The sequence below is a fragment of the Dendropsophus ebraccatus genome, chromosome 4 (genome assembly GCF_027789765.1).
Source record: "Dendropsophus ebraccatus isolate aDenEbr1 chromosome 4, aDenEbr1.pat, whole genome shotgun sequence".
Classification (NCBI taxonomy): Eukaryota; Metazoa; Chordata; class Amphibia; order Anura; family Hylidae; genus Dendropsophus; species Dendropsophus ebraccatus.
The window spans coordinates 88,684,913-88,704,829 of NC_091457.1; the positions used below are offsets into that span (position 1 = coordinate 88,684,913).

A 19,917-nucleotide genomic window follows, 5' to 3' on the forward strand; every position below is an offset into this window, starting at 1 on the left:
TGTTCTCTCTCTTTTCCAAGTGCAGCACATGTATACAATCACAGCTTCCACCTTAAGGGTGCCTTCACACCTCACGACTCGCAGCGTAAATTACGCTGCGAGTCGGGTAGGTCTGACAGATCACTTTCACTACATACACGCAGCGGTCTGAACGACCTTCAGCTGCCGCCTGGCTCCTGCTCCGCTCCTGCACTTTATACATTACCTCTCCTCGCTGCACGGGTCCCGGCGTACTGCTCTCCCGACTGGCCAATCATTGTGTTGCCCTGCCGCAGCCACTGATTGGCCGGGTGGGAGAGCAGTACGCTGGGACCCTGCAGCGAGGAGAGGTAATGTATACAGCAGAGTGGGAGCGGGAGACGGGCGGGAGCTGAAGGGGTTAAGGGGCTGGCAGAATTACATACACGCAGCGGTCGTTTAGACCGCTGCGCGTATGTAGTAAAAGTGATCTGCCAGGACCTGACAGACTCACAGCGTAATTTACGCTGCGAGTCGCTAGGTGTGAAGGCACCCTAAGACAGCATGCTTACTTGCCCCCTTCCCTCTGATGTGCTCCTGTCTGCTTCTCCTGGTCCTGACTCGCTGACAGCGTGCTCAGTCAATCACTGTGATGTCCTGACGCAGCTATTGATTGGCTGAGCAGGCTGTCAGCGAGTCAGGACCAGGAGAAGAAGACGGATGCTCACCAGAGAAAAGGGAGCGGGTAAGCATGGTGTCTTAAGGTGTAATCTGCCATTGTATACATGTCCTAGGAAAAGAGAGAGAACACCATACAGCACAAATAGCGTATTACTGCAGAATAAATGTGTGCATAGAAGAAGTGGCTAAACTTGCTGCTCACCTTGGGCGGTCATGCTACAAGCCCAACACGGCCAGTCGCTTTAGCAGTTGTTTATACACCTTGATGTCGCCTGCAGCTCTTTCAATGGAAACAAAAGGCTCGGTACAATAATTTAGCAGCGGAGACTGCACTAAAGTAGGGACAAATCTTGTGACTTAATTTGTGCGTCGTTTCGGCTTTACTCTAGTCTTTCTCAGGCTAAAACCGAAACGTTGTGCTAGAGTATATGAATAGTCACAAGATTTTTCACAACTTTGGTGCTGTCTCTGCAGCTGCTTTTTTGAACTGTGTCTGGAATGAGTGCAGTATGGTGAGGGGGGCATTATCCTACCTGTGTCTGGAGGGGGTGCAGTCAGATGAGGGGTGCATTATCTGACCTGTGTCTGATACCGTGGCTGCTGCTTATACCTTTATTTTTTGAGTCGGTACAATAATTGAGGCTTAGGTTGCATTCACATGTTCCGTGTTCTGTACGGAACACAGAGGTGGAATGCATGTACCGGACTTCTCCCCCGCCCGGGCAGCTTCTGTAATTAGATGCTGGGAGCGGGGGAACTGTATTCATATGCACACGTCTGATTCATTACAGCGCGGCGCATATGAATACAGTTCATCCGCTCCCAGCATCTAATTACAGATGCTGCCCGGGCATGGGGGGACTCTTACAGGCATTCCACATCCGTGTTCCGTGCAGAACATGAAATGTGTGAATGCAGCCTTAGGTGCTGATCAGCTGATTGTGGATTCTCACATCAAAGATGATAGGAGTTGTAGTAGATGTAACAGTAAGACTTAGTTCAATCTTCGATGTGAGAATCCTGAATGAGCCGATCAGCCCCTAAGCCTCATGGATCTCCTGCACAACTAGACCTCCAGAGTGTGAACTTCTCATCACTTACACATACATTACATACACACAAAATGACATACTGCACAGATACACAAACATGTAGACTCAAAACACCTTACATATATACACTTACATCTAATCATACTAACACACACACAAATAGACACAGGACAGACACACAAACATAGATACACATACAAAAGCGTGCAGATTACATATATAAACTTCTATAGAACTACATTACATAATATACACTATATACATGATGCGCACACACACATATAGGCACATTAAATAGACACAAACATGCAAACACACACATGACAAAGGTACAAACAGATTATACACACACACACACACATAACACTCACAAGTATAAACATAACATAGATGTACAAACACACTCCCATTATATGTCTCCATCTTTACTTTCTCTTCTCCCAGCCAGGCCCCGGCAGCCTGCAGCCCCTCCCCTTCTCCTCAGCACCGACTGCACACACACAGGAGCAGGAGAGAGCCGACATCACTGCAGAGGGGAGGGGGATGGAGGGGCCCTGCTGCTGCTGCATCTTCCTGGTGACAGGCAGGAGGAGAGCAGTGCCTGATGGGAGCTGATTTAGAGGGAGCCGGGAGTGCAGGGGGGGACGGCATCATAAATTCAGAGAAAGAAGGGCCCTGATGCTGTTCTTTCATCAACCCAGCAGTGTGGGAGCCAGCAGGGGGCCCCTTGAGCTCCCATAGCTCCTAAATGGGAGGCCCCTCTCAGGCTCAGAGGCAGGGCCCAGCAGCAGGAGGGAAGGGGGTGGGGCCCACAGGGGGATCCCCCGTGGCCCAGTCCCAGGCTGATGATGATGATGCTGATGACACACAGGTCCCAGTGACAGCCCTTCCTCTGTCTGCTCACTGGACTCCTTCTCATCTATGCAGCACACATGGCAGCAGCTGCCAAGTAGCAGGAACTTCAGAGAGTTATAGGGGGAGGGAAAGAGACATGACAGGATGATAACAGGATGGAGGAGAGAGCCCAGGAGCCCAGGACACTTTGAGGTATGGTAATGAAGAGATAAGGTGCCTGGGGAGAGAGACTTCCTTTTGTCATGGAGCCTTCTGAGGCTCTGCAGTAATCCCTCTTGCCTTCTCTAGATGAAAATGTGGGATTGGAGGTGGATAGTGGGAGACCCCTATCAGAGCCGTTTTAATACATTGGTGGGCCCAGTGCACAGCCCTCAAGAGTGGGCCCCCCCCCCCCCTTCCATTTCGGCACATTGTATAATGTACTGAATTTGCCCCCACACTGTATCAAGAGCCCCAATACATACAGTAGTTACATTATAACACTATTTCCACCATACAGTGATTACATATTACATAAAAACTGCACTGAACAAAACAGAAAGATATCACCAATGATACCATTACATAATACCGCCACATCATGACCCCTAACACTACAACCCTATAACAGAGTGCAGTTACATCCAGTGACTCACCGGGGGCGTCTTCTCCGATCAGAGTCTGTCACCTTTTCTTTTTCTCTCCATCCAGCCTGGGCCACCTTGAAGTCTTCTCCTGGCTGTGAATCTTCTCTCCAGAATCTGCCAGACAAATATTTTTGGCTCCAACACATACAGTAGTTAGGTCCCTTGTACCCCTATACAGTAGTTACACCCCTCTGTACCCCTACATAGTTACACCCCTCTGTGCCTCCATAGTTTTAAGGTGTCCCTGTAGTATATAGCCCCTCATGTGCTCCTCCAGTTATATACAGCCCTCCTGTGCGCTCCCCCATTAGTATATAGCCCCCCTATGCACTCTCCCCAGTAGTATATAGCCCCCCCTGTGCTCTCCCACAATAGTATATAGCCCCCCCTGTGCTCTCCCACAATAGTATATAGACCCCCTGTGCTCTCCCACAATAGTATATAGCCCCCCTGTGCTCTCCAATAGTATATAGACCCCTATGCTCTCCCACAATAGTATATAGCCCCCCTGTGCTCTCCCCCAATAGTATATAGCCCCCCTGTGCTCCCCCCCAATAGTATATAGCCCCCTGTGCTCTTCCCAATAGTATATAGCCCCCCTGTGCTCTCCATAATATATAGCCCCCCTGTGCTCTCCCCCATAGTATATAGACCCCTGTGCTCTCCCACAATAGTATATAGCCCCCCTGTGCTCTCCCACAATAGTATATAGCCCCCCTGTGCTCTCCCCCAATAGTATATAGCCCCCTGTGCTCTTCCCAATAGTATATAGCCCCCCTGTGCTCTCCATAATATATAGCCCCCTGTGCTCTCCCCCATAGTATATAGACCCCTGTGCTCCTCAATAGTATATAGCTCCCTGTGCTCCCCAATAGTATATAGCTCCCCTGTGCTCCCCAATAGTATATAGCCCCCTGTGCTCCCCAATAGTATATAGCTCCCCAGTGCTCCCCCATAGTATATAGCCCCCTGTGCTCCCCCATAGTATATAGCCCCCTGTGCTCCCCCATAGTATATAGCCCCCTGTGCTCCCCAGTAGTATATAGCCCCCTGTGCTCCCCAGTAGTATATAGCTCCCCTGTGCTCCCCAGTAGTATATAGCTCCCCTGTGCTCCCCAGTAGTATATAGCTCCCCTGTGCTCCCCCATAGTATATAGCTTCCCTGTGCTCCCCATAGTATATAGACCCCTGTGCTCCCCAGTATTATATAGTCCCCTGTGCTCCCCAGTAGTATATAGCTCCCCTGTGCTCCCCCATAGTATATAGCTCCCCTGTGCTCCCCATAGTATATAGACCCCTGTGCTCCCCATAGTATATAGACCCCCTGTGCTCCCCAGTAGTATATAGTCCCCTGTGCTCCCCCATAGTATATAGCCCCCTGTGCTCCCCCATAGTATATAGCTCCCCTGTGCTCCCCCATAGTATATAGCCCCCTGTGCTCCCCCATAGTATATAACTCCCCTGTGCTCCCCCATAGTATATAGCTCCCTGTGCTCCCCCATAGTATATAGCCCCCTGTGCTCCCCAATAGTATATAGCCCCCTGTGCTCCCCCATAGTATATAGCTCCCCTGTGCTCCCCCATAGTATATAGCTCCCCTGTGCTCCCCCATAGTATATAGCTCCCCTGTGCTCCCCCATAGTATATAGCTCCCCTGTGCTCCCCCATAGTATATAGCCCCCTGTGCTCCCCCATAGTATATAGCTCCCCTGTGCTCCCCCATAGTATATAGCCCCCTGTGCTCCCCCATAGTATATAACTCCCCTGTGCTCCCCCATAGTATATAGCTCCCTGTGCTCCCCCATAGTATATAGCTCCTCTGTGCTCCCCCATAGTATATAGCCCCCTGTGCTCCCCAATAGTATATAGCCCCCTGTGCTCCCCCATAGTATATAGCTCCCCTGTGCTCCCCCATAGTATATAGCTCCCCTGTGCTCCCCCATAGTATATAGCTCCCCTGTGCTCCCCCATAGTATATAGCTCCCCTGTGCTCCCCCATAGTATATAGCCCCCTGTGCTCCCCCATAGTATATAGCTCCCCTGTGCTCCCCCATAGTATATAGCCCCCTAAGCTCCCCCATTGTATATAGCTCCCTGTGCTCCCCAGTAGTATATAGCCCCCTGTGCTCCCCAGTAGTATATAGCCCCCTGTGCTCCCCCATAGTATATAGCCCCCTGGGCTCCCCCATAGTATATAGCTCCCCTGTGCTCCCCAGTAGTATATAGCCCCCTGTGCTCCCCCATAGTATATAGCCCCCTGTCCTCCCCTATAGTATATAGCCCCCTGTCCTCCCCCATAGTATATAGCCCCCTGTGCCCCCCCATAGTATATAGCCCCCTGTGCCCCCCCCCCCATAGTATATAGCTCCCCCTCCCATATAACATTGAAATAAACAAACACTGTTACTCACCTGGGTCCACGGGTTCCTCTTCTCTTCCCTCCTGTGGCCGTACTTCCTGCGGCCACAAGAGGCTGCACTCCCCTCACCCTCGCGCCGACGCTCCAGTGACGTCGGGCGCTAGAGGGAGAGTGTGGCCTCTTGTGACCGCAGGAAGTGCGGTCACAAGAGTGACTGACAGGGAGGGAGCCAATGGCTTTAATAAACTTTAATAAATACTACTACCACCATCATTGTGCCTTATAGGACATGATGATGGTTGTACTCATGTGAAACTACTACTCCAAGCATCCTAATCTGCTGACAGTTCATAGTATTCCATAACTACAACCCACACTCATCCTGCTTATAAGGCATGATGGTGGTGGTAGTACAGTAGTCAGATTTCTTCAAGCTGGAATTTCAGAGTCAGCAATACTACTACTCCCAGCATCTACGTCTGTTGACAGTTCATAATAGAAGTTGCAGGTTTGCTAGTTGTGGAATTCCGACTAGAAGAAATACGACTACAACTAGCAAAACTACAGCCCCACTATGAACCAACTAAAATGCTTGGAGTAGTAGTATTGCTATCCCTGGAATTATAGCTTGAAGAAATACGACTACTGACACAACCGTCATGGCTTATAATCAGAATATGATGGTGGTTGTACTTATGCAAACTGTAGAGCCAAAGCTTGGAAAACTACAAGCAATGGCTCTCCAGTTTGTATAACTACAATAGCTATCCCCCACTGCTGATCATCCATGATGGTAGTTGTAGTTGTTTTATATATCTAGCTCTACGTTATATGTAAAAATCACTTTCAGTAGAAAATGATTGTTGTACACATATAGTCACAGATATAAAATCACATAGTGTGTCTTCTACCATGGTGGATTGTCAGGAAAGGGTCAATTAGAGTGCAGGGAGGGCCACAGAGCAGGGGAGGCAGGGAGGTAATCCCTACCAGGGAGAGAGGGCGGAGAGTGGGCGGTGACTGAGGTGGGAGGGAGGGGGACAGTGCAGTGAGGCATGCTGGGAGTTGTAGGCACTTGGAGCACACTGACATGGATTCAGACAGGAAGTAGAAGCAGGAATCAGCTTGAAGATATCAGGGTGTGGGGGGCACTGACAGCAGCCAGAGCAGAAATAAACTGGACAGAATGGAAGCCGCTACTGATTCCTCACTGTGTAGATAGGTTTTACTTTTTCGGGGGGTGGGTGGAATTCTTCTTTAATAATGTAAGAAAAAAAATAAAAAAAAATACCCACAGATCCGCAGCGGATTTCCCGCTGCAAATTCGCAGCGAGATCCGCTGTGGGTCCCTGCCCTGTAAAGTCTATGGGCAGACATACTCTCGCTGAGTATGTCGGGGGACCGCCCCGTTAACCCCCGGCCGGAGCTCATACATTACCTGCTCCACAATCCGGCTTGCTTTGGGGGTTTCCGGGTGCATGTCCCGCTAAGCCAATCAGTGCGTCGGGGCAGGTATAGCATTTCATATTTTCCCATTGACAACCAGCTAACATGTCCCCAGGATTCCCCCCCCCCCAAAAAAAAGAACATGCCACCCTAAGAATGGTTTCACACTGGCTTAAATTTTAGCAAAAACACCAAACCTCCTCCCCCCCCCCCCCCAGAAAAAAAAACATGGCCAGATTTTAGCTTTTTTTTTCTTTTTTTCCTGTGGCGTTTTTCTCTTGTCTCTAGCGGTTTTTTTTTTTGTTTTTTTTTTTTTTTTTTTTTTTGGGGGGGGGCTCTGGGGCAGTTTTTCTAAAATCCTCCATATAGCCAAAAACACCAGAACAAACGCTCAAAAAATGCCAGAAAAAAACTACCCTAATAGGGTGTACTAGTATATGCATTTTTTTTTCCTGTGTTTCTTATTAGAACTTGTCGGGAAAGCCCCTACATACATGCACACATGTACTTTCCTGCACTTTTTTTTTTCAACCTATATGGGAGGTAAAACCTGAAAAAAAATATCCCTACTGAAAGGTGCATAAAACTCCAAAACAAGCCAATATCATGCAGGTATGGTATATTTCCGTATTGACTCCAAGCTAACACTTGTCTCATTCTACCCTGATCCAGACTTCTTCTATGTAATGTGGAATGTAAAAATCCGCACAATTTTCCAAAATAAATCCAAGATCTCATTTTTACTTTATAGACATTAAACTACCATTTTTTACAATTTCTTGTGGAAGACAATCTATTGCTCTCTGTTAGAAGCCACGTCCGGTGTTTGCACACTCCTTGCTCTTAGTGTCTTGTCTGCTGCACTATACACATCAAATTCTTACAACTAGAAAGGGATTTCATGCAGAAATAAAACAGCACTTCAGAACAGACTGACATAGTAAAGAAAACTTTTAACACAAGTTGGTGAAAGTTTGCAGAAAATAAAGCTATGGGATGAGCACATTCATAGGAGGCAGGGGAGGATTGACTGTTTCCTATAATAAATGATCAATTATTATGACTAGAGATGAGCAAACTTACAGTAATATATAAGGAAGAAAAGCGCCTCCTTATCTCTGCAATTTGCTCATCAGCCGGCTGCCTTTTAACTGACTGCCGCTCCTCCCCGGGAAAAGCTGGATCCAGTCCTGGGAAACTAGAAGTTTCCCAGGACAGGATCCACCTTTTCCCAGTACCTGGAGAGGAGCGGCATGGAGCAGTAGTCAGTTATGGTCTGTTTACACAGACAGACATTTTTGAAGCCAAAGCCAGGAACAGACTATAAACAGGGAACAGGTCATAAATAAAAGACTGAGATTTCTCCTCTTTTCAGATCCATTTCTGGCTTTGGCTTAAGAAATCTGTCAGATCAATCTATCTGTGTAAACGCACCATTATAAGGCAGCAGGCTGATGGGCGGATTGCAGAGATAATGAGGCGCTTTTCTTCCTTATTACTGAAAATTCGCTCATCTCTAATTATGGTATTTTGGGTTCAATCCTTTTTTTTCCCCCATAGTTTGTACTGACCAGGTGCAGGATCTTTCAAACTTTTTGTGTCCAAGGCGTGTGCAGTATAGAAACTTAGTCAAGGAGGCCTAAACTTAATTGCTTTGTGGCTAAATATAAAAGCTGTCTTAATTACGAGGTCTATTTATACTCTGCCCCAGTTATAGATTTCCTTATCATAAATAGATAATCCTTCTTCTTCATAAAACTCCTACGGCTGTCAGGCACAATACAGGTGGTAACTCTGCTTGTACACAGGCTTGTTGGTGCTGCAATGTGGCACAGGTCTCTGTGTACATAAGCTGACATTTTTTGATGCCCATTAAAGGGACACAAGCCCTGAAATTCCTTGTTGAATGTCTATTGTTCCCTGTTATCAGCCACTTCTGGAAAGCAGCTGATGGTTATGTTACTATGAATCCTCTTTATAACCATAGTCAATACTCTACGTCCTGTTGGTGGGAATAAGAGCTTTTGAATGGTGATTGATTTTTGCCCCTTTGAATAGAACTTTTTGTTACTTGGCAGTATGGGCATTTTATATTTTTTCCTCTTGTATCCTGATTTTATTCATTGATGTAGTAAACAGATTTAAAATGTATCCCGAGCATCTTTAGGGAACTCATTTCAGTCAAGATGAAACTAGTCTTACCTGAATCAATGTTTTAAGAGTCCCTGTGGCTTGGCATTTTGAATAATCAATCCGTCTCCATCTCTTGTTAATCATGCACATCACAGACTCCCCCCTCCTCTTTTCTTATTGTCACCCCCTTGGATACTGGAATTTTATTGTATATTAACCCTTTCTTAATGTGACACCAGAGCCCCTTTCCTGCCCAGAGCGGACCCCCTCCTCCCCAGCTGTAATCTTGATACTTCTTGTAATATTCCTGAATCTTTTTTCCCATAATTACTGCACAATCATTATATAATCCCACAACAAAGACTCCATTGAGGACCCTGCTTTTGTAAACTATGGGACACAATCCATAATTGCATTTTTTCCTCCTTCCCGCCCCCTTCCCTTTGCTTTGTACAGCAATATAATATTCCATCAGTCACATCTCCACCTTGCATGGCAGTCATCGATTTGCTAACATACCCAGTGCCCTTAACCCGATGCCAACCTAATGTCTTCCCAGCAGGAATAACCAAAACAAAGAGGAAATGAACTTCTTCTTCTTCTTGCTTTGCTAATAAAACTCGCTGCATTGATCTCAGCCCCTTTAAGGCAGAGAGTCACCATGATGATGATGATTTTTTTTTTTTTTTTCGCCTGTAAGTTTAATTACTGTATGCTAATTTTCATGTCTACTACATGATTAATTAAAATCATATTTTCATAATGGTTTGGCAGTGGGTATTGTTTTCAGGGTTCTCCTAAATAGTTCATGTAAATATAGTCAGATTTAATGGAGAGGAATGCAAGATGGCATGGCAGAGGGTTAACCCCTTTGTGTCTGCAATGTATTAACCCCCCTCCTCTTCCTTTAGCATAATATTAGGGGGGGAATAACAGACTCTAACCATGCCACTCTGTGCCCCCCCTCTCCTCCTGTGCCATCCCCCCTGGCAGTGCAGGGGTTAAGGCTGTGTGTGCCTGCGATTGGCACCACAGAGCTCTTATTTACATTAAATCCGCCACAAGGTTACAGTGCAGATGAGCATCATTTGATCGCTGATGACTTGTCTTGGATGCAGGGAGCTGCGAATGGTCCCCCCTTCTGCTTAACCCTCAAGGGGACAGAGACACAGGAGTTTCCCAAATAGTTTCCAGGAGCAGGTAAGGGGGCAGCTGAGCTCCAGTGCATGCTTTCTGTGGGTGCCCCCCAATCTCTCCTCCACCAGCAGGCACCCCCTGCCACCCCTTGCAGACTGGCAATCAGGCATTTGTTTTGCAATCGAGAGCCAGATGTGTTTAATAAGTCAGCATGAAGGTCAGCGCATTGTTACTTGCAGAGAGGGAAGGGATGGATGCAGCAGCCCCTGGTGCCAGGGCTCCTCTTCCTCTTCTTCTTCCTCCTCTGCTCCTTCTTTTTATTGCATGGAGGGCTCATCAAAGCTTAAATGCCGCAAGAGCTATCTAGTTGCTGTGAATTATGCCAAGACGACAATGGAGAGGGGTTTGTTAATGGTACAATGCATTTCACCTACCAGATAGGGGGAGTCAGAGGGAAGGGAATGTCTTATGATCTATATCAATGAACCCGGCTCATTCTGCCAGGAGGACGCACACACATTAGCACCCTCAGCCTAGAAGCTGCCGGGGACACTTCAGACAAGTGGGACCCCCTGGCAGCTACCCCCAGGGGCAGCACTGTCCCCCCCCTCTCCTCCTTCTTCTTCTTCTTCTTCCTCCTCCTGCTCCCTCTCTCTCCCTTCTCTCCTCTTCCTCCTCCAGAAACATAACATGAACAAGTCAATCATATGGACATGTCTCATTATTCACTGAGCTCCAGCATTTTGCAAGCATCAAGCACTTTGTCCGGGGATCTGTGCTGAGCCGATGCAAGGTAAGCGAGGCAGAGGGATGCCCCTGGGGTGCTCCAGCTTGCCGGCCACTTTTGTCACCCCCCTCCCCCCTACCTCTGGAGAAGTATGGTTTGTGCATTTTTGCATTGCATTCTTGTGTTGTGCAGGGACCTGGTGCCATGCTTATTACACTGGCTGCTGATGGCGGTGACGTTGGCAGAAGGGCTGTCATGGCAAGCAGGGTTCTGTGTGCCGGGCTGTGGGTGCCCCTGGTGCCCGTGCACATAGGGACAAGTTGTCAGCCTCCCCTCTGCAGCTCTTCCTCATCATCTTCTCAACTTGTTGGGAAAAGTTGTCGGGTTTTATGTCTGGTGCGGAGAAAGTTTTGGAGAAGTTTCCGGGGATGCCCCGGTGCCCCCCTGTGTGCCCAGGTGCCTGCTGCTGGGTCTGATGTGGCATGTGCCAAACTTGTGATGCCTCAGAGACCTGCCATTTTGTGTTCTCATCGACCTCCCCCTGCACAATGCTGGGAGCAAGGCAAGTGACATTCAGGGGAGGCTGCAAATGTCAGGCTGAAGCTCTCAGGTCCCTAGAGGTGGCCAGGGCTGGAGCACCTGCCAGACAGTGCCAGGCAGGGCAGGGGCTAGGGAGGGGGGGAGGGGGGAGACACCAATATTTACTAATCTATTTATTCACATCACCTGTCACTCAGCTGCTGCAGAACCTCTTATCAGTTAGAATACTCATTGATACAATGGGACATAATTGGTGTGTTTAGGAGGTTCTGCAGCTGCCGTGGAAAGTCATGCTGGATAAGGGGGTAAGGACTCCACCTGTAAAGTAGCCACTCAGGACTTTTTTTTTTTTTTTTTTTGTGGAGGGGGGGTTGGACATAATAAAGGGCTTACTGAGGGTTGTAGTAGAGCACAAGCCTTATGACTACTTTCTCATATTAGAAACTAATATGTGGGATTTTGGCTGTGGGGGGATGAGCTGTGTCCTGGATGTGGCCATGGAGGTACCCTTATAGTCCAGCAATAGTGGCTTGTTTCCTATACACAAGCATATTGTGTACTAGAATAGAGATACAGCTCAGCAGCGTGAGCTCTGGTGAGTGATATGGGACTTGCAGGGTGAGCTGTATGTCTGTGTCAAGTCCTTGCAATGAGGGATTGAAACCTGCATGGAATCAGCTGCTATTAGACTCATTAGAGGGACCTGCCAGGGAGGGGACTCTGCCATGTCCTCACCCTTGTATTGTTTTGCCAGGCAGGAAATGTATATTTAGTACCGTAGATAAAATAAAAATCTCATGTAACCTGCACGAACTAGTATTACCCCCCCCCCCCCCCTCCTTCCCCATAGCAAAGCTTCTAGCAAGGAATGGCTTAACTGGTGAACTGCTCACCGAGGGACTGGGTAACCTTTCATCCCATTAATTCTTCTCCACGTGGGAATGAAGTTGTGTTGCGGACCTTCTGGGTCTTTTTAGGGTTACAAGTAAAAATGATGTCCCCAGATAGATCAGGATGCAAATGCAGAATAGTAGCAATGAGTTTGTCAGTTGTAGCAAAGCAGAGTTTGGTATTGGCCACAACTATTATCGTAATCCCTGTGTGGTTTTTGCATAGGACTGCGGGTAAACCTAATCTATTCTTTTAGCTGGTACCCTGCATGTAATGAAAATAGATTATGACTACCATGTTTACTATGCAGTATCCAAAATATGTCCCTATCCCAATACCTCTTTTATAAATATATTGTAACATATACCTGTGGATTGATTAACCCCTTGTGCACTGGACCAGCTTCTCTATGTACGCGCACTCTACCTTTAATTCCCTCCTGAGGCTAGGATTTTCCCCTGAACAAATGGCAGCTGTATAGATTTTACAGGGAGCCTGTTATGTAGAATGGATGCATATTGTCACCCTCATCACTGACTGATGGGAAGCCATATTTTAAACTGCCGTAATTGGAAATTATAATCCTCTCTGTGAGAATTTTACCCTTTACCCCCCATTTCCCTTTTTAACCCTCCTACCTTTTGCCAAAACTGTCCGCCGTAAAGAGCTTTGTATTTAACCCTTTGAGTAACGCAGCCCTGTCCCCTCCAACTGACCCTGTGTGTCTGGACTTGAAAGAAAGGCTTTAACCCTTTGAGGCCTGCAGCCTTGTGTCTTTATGTTAATTGAGCTGTCTGGGATATTGCAGACTTTTTTTGTTGTTCCTTCCACTAAGGGTTAAAGTTGACAGCTCTGTCTGGTGACAGGGTGGGCGTGTGTACATGAAATAGGGTCTTTCAGTCAGGGGAGGATGAGGCTTGAAGTGGGAGGGGTAAGAGTAGTGTCTGTGCTGGATATTTTAGGTTTTCCCGCTTTTTTTTGCAGTGTACTTGTAAAGCCAACAGGGGCAGCAGTTAGTAGTGCAGGCCCTGACCCCTCACACTACAAGCCCCCCACAGAGAGAAGTCAGCACAGCAACTTTCCCTGTCAGCCTGGAGAATAGGAAGTTTCCTGTCACACCAGAGATTTAGTTTAACTGAAACTTTTCTTCCAAATCTCCCTGAGATTTCTCACTACTATACAGCTCCAGAGATTCCAAGACCCTAAGAAAGAGCAGGCAGAATGCAAAGAGATTGCAGTGTGAATGGAGGGGAGCGATCCACAGGGCAGGAAAATACAATTCATGTATTTATTGTAGATTGAGCTTCTACCGGGCTGCAGGAGGACAGGACAGGCCTGACGCCTTCATCTCTACATATATCTCATATAAGATGGTACCATGCACACTGGGGGACTTATATTCCTAAACTATTGGCCGCTTTCATTCTTCTCACCTATCAGGGGTTGAGGAGGTATATAAATATGTAATATATACACAATTTTGTATATGACTCTGCTGCTGTATGTAATTGTGTCACTTTTTATATTCTTTGTTGTTTTTTTAATATACATTTATTATTGTTTTCACTGCACACATACATATTTATTGCACTACTTTTTTTTATTAATAAGCTTTACATACACATATATATATATATATATATATATTATATATATATATATATATATATATATATATATATATATATATATATATATCACGCACACATATTAACACCCTCTCCTAATAATGCCTCTATATTATTCACATGTACATATTCCTTATATATTTGTACATATATGTAGAAATACTGACACACACAGTATATATTTATATAGAATATACAAACACATATATAAGGGCTCCTCTGTATGTAGAAATATAGAGCATTACAAATCTTATATACTTGCTTTTCTATATAAGAGTACATACTCTTCACTACACATAGACTTATATAAAAAGATATACATATACATGGGCTTCTATTTAAGAATACATGCACTTGTCTAAAATATTGTATGTTAGCATCACATTTGGGGTTGCGTTTGACTACTGAGTGTGTATGAGTATATGCTCACATTGATTCATGACTGTGTTTGTTAAAGTAGATAGATAGATGATAGATAGATAGATAGATAGATAGATAGATAGATAGATAGATAGAACCAACACATGGATATATCTATTATGTAGGCAGTTATTTTTTTTTCTTGTAATGACACTTTCCCCCTCAGATATAAGAAGTGAGACCACCTCTCCGACTTCTTACCCTTCATCATTTCCTCAGACATTTTTTGCATTAGAAACAACAGTATTAATGAAGCCCATTGTATAAAGGTCCAGCGTCGGTCACTCTTGCTCTGCCCTGTAATACACATTAGTGACCCCCCTCTCTGTCCAACTTTAGCATGCTATTTGACTTTTCTACCCTGGAAGTATTAAGTTTGTAGATTTCTGCTTTGTACTTTTGTAGGCTTTGATTCTGAAGCTATATTGTTTTCTTGATGCTCTGTAGACTGCTTTTTATTGTTATTTTTCTTTGTTATATCATTATCTGTTGTCACAATTGTGCTTTAAATTATTAGATGCCTATTGTTTTAGGTTCACCTATCTATCTTATCTAATCTATCTATCTATCTTCTATCTATCTCCTATCTATCTATCTATCTATCTATCTAATATCTATCTATCTATCTATCTATCTATCTATCTATCTCATATCTATCTATCTATCTATCTATCTATCTTCTATCTATCTATCTATCTATCTATCTATCTATCTATCTATCTCCTATCTATCTATCTATCTATCTATCTATCTATCATCTATCTATCTATCTATCTATCTATCTATCTATCTATCTATCTCCTATCTATCTATCTATCCTATCTATCTATCTATCTATCTATCTATCTATCTATCTATCTATCTATCTATCTATCTATCTATCTCCTATCTATCTATCTATCTATCTTTGATATTTGTGACTCAGTTTTGTACAAAATAGTACCTTCTAGCACTGTAAGCTTTGGTAACTTCAAAAATGTGGTGTTTTTGGATAGAATTTTTTTTTATAATGGTCCTAATTTTACAGGTGCCAGTCCATAATATCACTGACAACTGAAACTTTTATCCATCACTACAATCTTTATTATTATTATAATTATTATTTTTAAACTCTCCTTCTCACCTTCTTTCTTAATCTTTCTATGACAACTCATATCCGATCCATAGAACCTGGACGAGGTAGTTCCAGTTTAAAGTTGCCGATTCTTTGCTCTAATTCTTAATACAACTGCCCTGGTAACTTTATAGGGTTAATACCTCCTTCCTCCAAAAGGACTGTCAGCTGAAGTTCTCAGTGTTGTCTCATGGGTTAATATAAGGGACATATATGCAGTGGTGAGATCACCCTTGACAGTGGTCCAGGGCAGAGGATGGTACTGATCACAGATTTGCTACTACAGCCCTACTTCCTTCTCAATGCTGCACACTGCCTGGGGTGTAATAAATTATTCTTATTTTTGGAATACGTTGGACCCGTCCGGCCACCAGATTGGTTTGGAGCTGCAGTATAGTGTGAGTACAGTAGAATCTGTGAAAAGCGTTAAAGTGCAGGGCAGGACTCTGAACTTTCTTTGAAACTCTTTAGTCTTGTGGCTCTGTGTCCCTTATTCTGATGAGGGGGACGGGTACGAATATAGTTTTCTTCACATGTAAAAGGCACTGTTTTTTTCTTGGGCTTTTTTATCCATATTTTCTGCTTCTGGTTAATATTGCAAAAAAAAAAAAAAATTATAATATAATGATATTAATTATAACAGCTATAAATATTGTGTTATAAATTGTGATACTTTATTCAGGTGATATGGTGTACGTGAGTCTTAATATAGGTTCACCTACTCTACCACCGTGAAATCAGGAAATGTTGTATATGGGGTTGTATAGTTTTTGCATAATTATAAATATTTTTTATAGCTAAGTATTATTTGCTACTGTCTCACAAAACTCCAAGTCCAGCTAAGCAATATACAGATGTAGGTGAGCTGAATTATTTAGTTAAGATCTACCTACAGTCCTGTGCAAAATAAAAGAGAACCATGTGATGGGATTGTGAATTTTGCAAATCTGTATATTTACTCATAGGCATTTATGTATCTACAATAATGCAGCCGTATCTGCTCGGTTTTAATTTCTTAATAAGGTAAAACCCGGTAGAGCAGAGCTAAGTTTGTCATATATCTCTTTTGTGCATCTAGAGACGGAATAGAGCATTATGTTTCCTGGCAGCCTTATGACAAAAGTATATATATCTCATTCAGCTGGCTCTGATACTTCAATACATACCAAGGCCTTCTAGTAAGACCTAAGAAAACCCACTTGTCACTTGAGTGACAACTAAGCTCGGTGATCACAGAGTTAATCAGTTGAAAGAACTTGTATTATTTCAACACCAGTGAGCAGGAGATGATCTGTGGAGCTCCGGTGAGGTCCCTCATGGAGAGCCGTAATCCTGCCCTACCTGCTCCTGCTCCTGTTCTTCGGCTGGGTCTAGGTGAAGCTTTAATAGAGACATTTCCTGTTCTGTGCATCATTTATGATGTGGTCTACGCAAAATCAATGTTGATTGCTGCAAGCTATAATTTGCTCCATTACTAATCGGATTGTATTTTTCATATATTCATACTAAAGTAGGAACTATGCACCTTGAATGACGATGGATATCCCTATTATTTATAGAAAACAGTGGGATCTCTGACGATGATAATTAGAGTGTTCCTTTAAGAAAAGATTTGTCGGAAAGATGGGAATAGTTTGTATAGGTCCATAGTACATGTCTTTAGGGTTGTAATGTGGTGCAGGAGTTGAAGGTTTTAGTGCATCAAGGATGATCCCATAAAATACCATAATCCCCTGTTCAAGAGGGACCCTGTTGAATGATATCACCATCCCTCCTTCCCCAAACTATATCCGCATCCAAATGTCTCTTCTGTTAAAACCACTATAGTCTCTCGGTTTTCAAGCGTGACCCCATAACAGTGTCATATTCCCTATCAAATATATCATCCAAACAGTATCTGTTCCCCATCAATCTGTCAAAATATACCAACCCATTCCCAATAGTGGGAGCTGTAATGCTCTCAAAATAGTATTTGCCGCCTTTTGACACCTGGCAGTATAAAAATGGCGTACTATATATCCATCCCTAACAAACAAACAAAAAAATCACATCTTTCTATAGCCCTATTGAGGTAGTATATCCCTCCTCTTTTTTTAAGTATTGACCCTATCACAATAGCTTATTCCCTCCCAATAAAGGCCCTTTAAAAATAACATACCCCATCCAATAAAAAAGAAAAACATAAAAAATTCCAAAAATATCTTTCTCTCCTTCTCTAATATTGACCATATAAAAATAACAAAATCCCCCTCTCCACTAATGACCCTATCAAAATGGCATACCCCCTCCCCAGTATACCCTAATGAATCTGAATGCACAGACCACTCTTCATCTCGCCCTCTCTGCCTTCGCTCGGGTGAATATTGCTGCACTCTCTTTTATAGAAAAGTTAATTATGGAGCCAGTCAATATTTTTTCTTACTAACATATTCTTTGCATTTAAGTGTTTGCCCGGGCAACGGCAGATTAATCAAAGTGTTTTAGGCTAATTGTTGAGCAGGTGCATTAAACAGGAAATAAATGCATGCATTATAAGGAAGGGGCTCGGCACAAAGACAACATCTGCACTTCAGGGGAGTCTGCTTATTTATATATTTATTTTTTTAAATAAGATTCTGCGTGAGAAACACTGCAAATCTACTAGGAATATTCCGGGGTGCAAGTGACTGTGCTGCTGATTCCTGGGGATGGCCCTTTAAATGGAGATATGTAGAGTTGGAGTGAGCACAACATGGGGAAATTGTTATTCCACTCTAGTGCAATCCATATCTCACCTATCAAAGGTTTCCATGACAATCACGCTATTGCATACAGTAACATTTGTGATTCCGATGCAGAAATTATAATATTTTAGTGGCAGAAGCTTTTATAATAGCTGCGCCCATTGGCTGGTGGTGTTTGTAGGCTGGGAGATTCCTGACACTGTCTTTGGTAGGAATTGTGTGACATTTAACGCACTGAGTAATGTGTATGGAGCAGTGATTGTCTGTGATTCTCTATACCTGTTGACTAGCTCTTGGTGGGGAAGACGCTGATGTAGCAGTACTGGGTTTGTCATCTGACTGTATTATTGTCGCTTACTTTAATGCAAAAGCAACTTAGCTCTGCTACATCTGTGTGTGCACACAAAATTATACACGCACACATATATAAATATATGTGTGTATCTTTTTGGATTGAAAATTGTCCTTTTAGGTTGATAACTTGTGATTATTAACCAAAATAAATTCCTGAGCATGAAACCAGATTACATAAATATTGAACTACTTTAATATGGTAGTATGGATTTTCCTAATTGATAAGTATGGGATGGATATCTATGTTGGATGCTTTACCTCCTGTTGTGTGGTCGTAGTTTTAGTCTCTCTGAGTTGAAGAGTCTCGGTTAGGCATGGTAAGTGTTACATGGACAGGTCATTGATTTCAATATGCAATGCTTCATTTCTTTTCGTTGTCACTGCAAGGAAATTAAACCCTTGTTATGGGGTTCCCCCAAAGATTACAGCTGGTCATCGGGGCTTCCAGCAGAAATACACTCCGTGATGACCCAAGTTGTCACCACTAGACTGTGGAAATGCCATTGCTATTCCTCAGTACTGGACAGGGCTATTTTAAGTTTAGATTACATGCAGAATTGCTTTGCTATTGTTTTTTGTGACAAATTTGGTTGCAGAAGTGTTGACAACCACTAATTCAAGTTTTTGGTAGAAGACGTTTCATCATCAGCTTTGGAAGAGTCAAGGGGATGGTGCATTCGTGTCCCATGTGAATATCTGCTTGTGATCTGGGCTTGGTACTCTGATTTGGGTGTGATGAGAACAAATGAATGCTTTGGATGTAACAGAATTCTTTGTATTTGGATCCTCAGAGACAGAGACTGGTAGAGTGGAAGGCAGGAAGAAAATTCCCGTGATTTATTATTAAAAATTTTAAATCGTTTAATTAAAAACTATTCTAGATATTTCTTTAAATATGTATATATGCTGAAATCTATAGCATAGCATATCTCTTTAGCTATAACCACTAACTAACTGTTTCTGGCAAAGCTGGGTGACAGCCAAATCCAGCTGCCATTGCAGTCGCCATTGACAATCTTTTCATATTTCCCCAGATAACATAGTCTTATAGTTATCTAGAAGTTCCAATTGGCAGCTCTGAAGGCTATGGAAGGCTTTGCACCAATTTTCTTATTGTTGATTTGTTTTCTAATAGGGGATGTCCAGGATTTTTAGAAAACATATCTTCTTTTTTCCAAAAACTGTGCCACACCTGTCCTCATGTTGTGTGTAGAATTAAAACTCTATTTACTTCAATGGAACTGAGCTGCAATACCACACACAAACTGAGGAT

General features: G+C 43.8%; 1 protein-coding gene across 5 annotated transcripts in view; it reads left to right on the forward strand.

The window, feature by feature from the left end:
- ZNF536 (zinc finger protein 536) overlaps positions 1-19,917 on the forward strand; it is a 724,961-nt gene that overhangs the window by 188,883 nt on the left and 516,161 nt on the right. For 4 of the 5 annotated variants that reach the window (XM_069966232.1, XM_069966231.1, XM_069966235.1 and 1 more), the window contains exon 1: positions 10,765-11,040. The exons of the other annotated variant lie outside the window; for it this stretch is intronic. The gene's annotated coding sequence lies outside the window, so the exon portion shown is untranslated. Of the gene's footprint in view, positions 1-10,764; positions 11,041-19,917 lie in introns of those variants that run through there. 5 annotated transcript variants of the gene reach the window in all.